The 6,764-nt window shown below is 41.1% G+C and overlaps 1 long non-coding RNA gene across 1 annotated transcript; it reads left to right on the top strand.

Moving 5' to 3' along the window:
- Positions 1 to 3,848: 3,848 nt before the first annotated feature.
- Positions 3,849 to 6,483, top strand: LOC118560187. Its single transcript, XR_004929158.1, has 3 exons — positions 3,849 to 5,096; positions 6,047 to 6,152; positions 6,248 to 6,483. It is a non-coding gene; the product is annotated as an uncharacterized LOC118560187 (long non-coding RNA).
- Positions 6,484 to 6,764: the final 281 nt, after the last annotated feature.

Below are 6,764 nucleotides of genomic sequence, written 5' to 3'. Positions count from 1 at the left end.
GAACGAGCTGGAGTACCGGTCGGTCATCATGGACTTTGTGGACTGGTGTGAGAAGAACCATCTGTGCTTTAACACCAGTAAGACCAAGGAGATGGTGATCGACTTCAGGAGAAGACCCCCACCTCACTCACCTGTGAACATCCAGGGGCAGGACATAGAAACTGTGGAGAGTTTCAGATACCTGGGTGTTCACGTCAGCAATAAGCTGGACTGGACACATAACACCGACGCCCTGTATAAGAAGGGCCAGAGCCGCCTCCACCTCCTGAGGAGGCTGAGGTCCTTTGGAGTGAGCAGGCCTCTGCTTAAGACCTTCTATGACTCTGTGGTGGCCTCAGCCCTCCTCTACGCTGTCGTCTGCTGGGCTCCTGGCAGCACAGAGCGGGACAGAAAGAGACTGAATAAGCTGGTGAGGAAGGCGACTTTTGTCCTGGGCTGCTCTCTGGACTCTGTGGAGGAAGTAGCTGAGAGGAGGGTGTTGTCCAAGTTCACATCCATCATGGACAACACCTTCCACCCCCTGCACCAGACTGTAGAGGAACTGAGCAGCTCCTTTAGTGCCAGACTAAAACATCCTGTCTGTAAAAAGGAGCGCTACCGCAGGTCATTCATTCCTGCTGCTACCAGATTATACAATGCTGCACTGTAACTGTGACCATAACCGTTATAAGTAACATGCAATAACTAATGTACAATATGCAACTCATGTAAATTTAATCTCTGGACTATACATATAACTGTATAACTGTCACAATTACTGTAACAAGTGTTTTGCAGTAACTACGTGCAATAATGTGCTGTGTTTATTATTATTATTATATTATTATTATTTTTATTATTATTATTGTGTTATATTATTATGTTATAAGGGTCATGCATTCCTGCTGCTACCTGATCATACTCGCTGCTTTATAAGTATAACTATTAGAGTAACGACTGCAACCATGCACCATAGCTGCAACAATAACTGTAATAACTTATGTGCAATAAGCTATTTAAACAAGGTGCTATAATCCGTGCATTAAGCCTGTGCAATAATCCTGTATAAACTGTGCAATAAGCCTGTGCAATAGTCCTGTATAAACTGTATAATAACATATGTGCAATAACATATTTATACATAGGAGTGTACAGAATTGTATATTGTATATAGCTGTATAACTGTATCTAACTGATTCTACTTACCTACTTTGACACCTTCTTCTGACTTTTGACTATTGAGCCGATGGGACAAGTGAATTTCTCCACTGTGAGATCAATTAAGCTTATCTTATCTCTTATCTTATCTTATCTTCACAGGTATGTCACTGAAATCCTGGGTGCGCAACAGTACATCTCCTGTCCTGTGGTTTTGCCTACCTTCTATCACCTGTTCAGAGTCATGAAGCCTTCAGATGATGATATGGTCAACACATGATACTGTGTAATTTAAAAAGGCCTTTTGTAAAGACCTCACTCAACGAAAAGAGAACTCCAATCTCACCTGGCTCTATTCAATTCAATTCAATTCAATTTTATTTAAATAGCGCCAAATCATGAAACATGTCATCTCAAGGCACTTTACAAAATCAAGTTCAATCATATTATACAGATTGGGTCAGATTATACAGATTGGTCAAAAATGTCCTATATAAGGAAACCAGTTGATTGCATCAAAGTCCCGACAAGCAGCATTCACTCCTGGAGAAGCGTAGAGCTACAGGGAGAGTCGTCTGCATTGTCCATGGCTTTGCTGCAATCCCTCATGCTGAGCAAGCATGAAGCGACAGTGGGAAGAAAAACTCCCCATTAACGGGAAGGAAAACCTCCGGCAGAACCGGGCTCAGTATGAACGGTCATCTGCCTCGACCGACTGGGGTTACAGAAGACAGAGCAGAGACACAACAAGAGAGACAAAAAAGCACAGAAGCACACATTGATCTAGATTGTTACTGCATTTGATCCCAGATTTAGGGATTTAAAATGCCTGCCTAAATCTGAGAGAGGTGAAGTGTGGAGTTCTTTAAACAACCTGCTCAGAGAGGATAGAAATGTCCAGATCCAGGGTGCTGAAACAACAGGGGAAGCGCCTCTAAAGAAGAGGAAGATGTCCACCTTCTTGCTTGCCTCATCTGATTCAGACACAGACAATGAGTTTTTGTTGTTAATGTCACAAAATCATTTCAACCAATAGCTATACTGATTTGAAATTCAGTGCAAGACACACCATAAACCTTAGGAAGGCACCACACAGACGGTTTTAGACAAAAGCAGAATTTTACAATAATGACAGAGACATATAGAAAGCACCATGAGACATCCATGTGTTATGCCATTTTATGACGTGACAGACTCCTGCTCCCAGCATGCAACACAGCCGCTCTGACCAACACCATGGAAACCTTATCTCGTTGCCATGAAATTACTATAAAAGAGCCTTGCGCTCTCATCTCAGCCTTCTTCACTGGCGAACCACCAAAGTGGGAAGACACACAGCTGTTCTCACGTTGGGCTTTCCCCACGTAGCACATGCTTTGATTCCTCGCTGGTCCCAGTGTGTGCCAAACCAACTCCCTGTATTTCTACGCAGGAGGTCGCCGACTTAAAATATTTGAATTAATTTACGATTCTACTGGAATCCGCTATCTTCCAGTGATCGTCACAAGCTTTGCACGTTGTTTTGGCCAAACAAAAACAAAAGAGCATGAAACACAGCTACTGACTCTCCTATTTGATTTTAATTGGTACGAGTGGAAGGACATTAAACGTAATGATTCACGTTTTGAAGGCTGGCCGCTGATAAAAGCCCCTGGTTCCGAGGGAAGGGAGGAGAGTAGAGCAGACACAGCGCAGGTAGTTAAAAAAAATGCAGGATAAATAAGAACGAAACTTATAAACAAACTAATGGGCGTTTTAGAATGCATCTGGTTAGCAGAACTGTTTTCTGATCCAGCGTGCGGCCATGACCGGTTCTGAATGAAGGCTTCATCTGGGAGCCGCTCAAAAAAATCATGACTCTGATCGCTCTTTCTGCTGCTCTGTTACCTGCAGCACAAATAAGATGTGAAGAAGCTGAACCAGCTCCGTAGAAGGCGGGTCTAGACTGAGCTCTGGATGGACAGAACTGTGAACGAGTCACCCGCAGCCCAGATGGGCTTCGTTATTTTTATGTTATTTTTTTTTATTTAGCACAAAGATTTACTCGCCATGTGGCAGCTAGCCCTCTGAAATTCACTCGCCAAACAGGAAATTTACTCGCATTTGCTGTCTGGCGAGTGTTAATTTTGGACCCTGCGTACAGCGTTCTAATTCTTCCAGTCTATTAGCAGCTTTTCTTAAGAGTTCGGACACTGAACGTCTGCCTGCTGAGTTTGACATTACTAAAAAATGCTTTAGTGCGGGGAAAAGCCATGTAGATTTGACCGATGCAGTAAAATGCTAACCAACCAATGGGCAGAAGTTGAGCCCTTAAGACACAGCCCCTCCTCATTTGCATAATGAGGCAGAAATGCATACAGAAATGTAAAAAGGACAGGCAGAAATGTAAAAACGACAGGCAGAAATAAATAGCATCACAGAAATATATAGGGTAAAAACATACAAAGGAAGACTAAAACAGACAAAAATATTATAACATGCACATAAATAAATACTTAAAAAAGTAATTAATAAATAAAGTTGAAGATTATAATGGACAATAAATAAATAAGGTAATTATTACAAAGGCGAATAAATAAATAAGGTAATTAAAAGAGATATATACATTTATGTCTCACTGTATAATTTAATTTCTTCCTACATTTATTTGTTTATTGTATTTTTGGTGGCAATTAATTGTATGCTTATTTATTTATTGAGCATTTATTTATTTCTGTATTTATTTTTAAATATGGAAGACTTGGTCCTCCATAGCAGAGACAAAGGGAAAAGTATTAGGCTGGTTTAAATCTTATTTATCTGACAAATTCCAGTTTGTTCGTGTTAATGTAGCCGAAATTGTAATGTGGGGACATTACAATTTCTCACCGCTAGAGTGCGCTTTTGCCCCACTAGCGATCCCAGAAGTCGACATGTAGTAAAAAAAAAAAAAACAGTAACTTTACTGTCAGTGCATGCATTAGAAGTGGGCCGATACTGGAAATGTTTAATCGATCCAATACCAAGTAAACACAGGGTCAGTATCACTGATATCAATACCGATAACAATATTTTTTATATTTAAGCTTGATGTATCATGAAACTGTTGACCTTTTAGTGTTTTTGTGATTTTTACTTTACTTCTACAATTGAATAATAATGTTCTATTCATAGTGTTTTTTTCCTAATCCACCTCTTATGATATTATATCTTTCATCCCTATGTAATTTTGTTTGTGCTGTGTACACTTGCCTGTTGCTTTAATTCTATTAATTTCCCTGTTGTATGACATATATCTACTTTGAAAGTTAACATGAACAGCTGCTGAAGATGACCACTCTTATCAACCTGGATATTCTCTGGAGGTCTGACACGCCTCTGTCAGTGATGTCTGTCTGTGGGTTGAGGGTCTGTCGGGGCCAGGCAATGAGCTAAGACTCGTCTCTTCTCTCTGTTTCTGTAGCGCAATGTTTTCTTGCTCATGGTTTTTCATGTGCTTATATAAATTTGTTGCGTTTCCACTGTATTTAACTGCCTTTTTACAAACCATACAGCTTGCTGTTGTTTCATTTACGGCATTAAAATATAGACAAATGGGGCTTCTTCCCTCTCCTCCATGTTTTTCGAGGAGCAGCAGCACAGTTGTTTGCGTGCGAGTGGAGATAAAGCTGACTGGGCAGGTCAAGATGAGCCTGCATGCTGATTGGCTGGTGCCGCTGAGCCACGTAACGGTGCAAGACGGTGATGAGAGGGGAGGAGCAGCAAAGTGCTGTGGCACAGACAAGGAGACTTTGGTAAATCTGCTGCAGTCAGTGCATGCGGGAGAGAATAAAGAGTGTCAATCTTTTTAAACGAGTATTGTTTACCAGTATTGCAATACCAGCGTTGCTATCGATATTATCGATACCAAGATCAATCTGCCCACCTGTAGCATGCATCTCATCAGCTCTTGGAGGGAGGAAGGTTTACGCTTATAAACGGTAAATATCTAGTTATCCTTATCTTTATCCAAAAATAGTCAACTGAAGCAATGAGCTTAAACACTAAATGACAGGAAATGGACCATTTGCTGAAAATGATGTTTGGATGTGGTTCATTACTTTAGATCTGTTGGGAATAATGGTTACAGGTGTGCCTGCAGGGTGGGACATTCTTGATCAAATATGAGTTCATAGGGCTGGACGATATAGGAAAAATAACATATCGATAAAATTGAAATATTGAATTGATATCAATAATTATCAACAAATTGAAAACATATATTTTATGTACAGTCCTGGCCATTTTTTGCTGTTGCTTAGCAACCTAGTTTTAGATACAGTACTCACAAACACTGAATTCAAACTCAACCCTTTATTCAATCAACTTTATTAAAAACCAAGGTTTTAATAAAGAAAAAAAGAACGTGTGCTCTCTGAACCCTTTGAAGGGGGCAGAGGTTGGTGACGGAGCATTTCCTGGGTCTGTGTTTGTGATTGGTTGTGAGAGTGTAATGACTGTAATATTAACCTACACGGCTAAAATGCATAAGGAAGGAAAAATTTTATTCTATTGAACTTTTTATTGACGCTTTTTTCTGTCATTGATATACATGAATAAATCGATATATCAGTATTGAATTATCGTCCAGCCCTATAAGTTCATGCTGTAAATATATTTTATTTAATTATCTTACAGTAATGTGTATGTTTTGCACATGTATGTTTTGTGTACTTACTGCAGCATTTAACTACATCAATAGACAGTTCGTTTTACCTGTCAATTCTGAGCTAACTGAGACCGTGTTTTGTTACGGTGGCAGCACAGCAGGGGTGAGTGTCCTGTTTTCTTTCTGTTTATCTCAGCATTTTCTGTGTTATTTTCTTTGGCCCTATGTCTCGCCCCTCCCTACGGTTCTCTCCCCTGCGTTCTGGAACCATCCTCCGCCAAGCCACCGACTTCTGCCACCTTCACACCTGAGACTCATCATCACACGCAAGATAAAAACCCGGTCGATCTCACCACTCATCACTGGATCGTCTGCTGCATTCATCCTGGTGCCGCTGATTCTCCTTGAGCTCCCTGCGTCTAGACAAAATATTTCCCTGGTGTTTCTCCCTTGCGCTAATCCCTTTTCTGTGTTTCCTTTCAGGTTCACTCACCTTGCTGATCTTCAGCCAGCTGGGCTCGTGACCGATTCTCCTCTCCTGGACGCTGCCACTGCGGCTCACCATCCACTTCCCAGTTGGTTGCTCGCCGGCCGGTGCCCTCCTCCTCTGGGCCTCGAGTCAGTCGTTCCCGGGTCGCCTGGGTAGTCCCCCTGGTCCGCGTTTCCATCCACGTTCCTGCGCCCTCCACCCTGGAGAACCGTACTCCCTGCTGTACTTAAATACTTTACTGCTCTAATTAAAAGAAACCGTTCTTTCTGAGTGGTTGCGTGTGGGTCCGTTCTGTCAAACCTTAACAGTGTTTATGAGTATTTTCCCCCATGTTGAAAGATCATTTTGTCTCAGGAACTGAATGCCTGATGGGCCTGTGTATCTTTTGGTCAATTGATTTTTGTTTCAGAAACAGGAATTAAAAAAACAAAAACAAATGGCAATTTGATTTTTGTTTTAAAATACAAAAATGAAAATCAAAACACAAAGTGTTTCATTATCAAAAAGGGA

The sequence above is a fragment of the Fundulus heteroclitus genome, unplaced genomic scaffold (assembly GCF_011125445.2).
Source record: "Fundulus heteroclitus isolate FHET01 unplaced genomic scaffold, MU-UCD_Fhet_4.1 scaffold_40, whole genome shotgun sequence".
NCBI lineage: Eukaryota > Metazoa > Chordata > Actinopteri > Cyprinodontiformes > Fundulidae > Fundulus > Fundulus heteroclitus.
The sequence above is the reverse complement of the archived record's forward strand: the minus strand, read 5'-3'. Positions and strand labels throughout refer to the sequence as shown.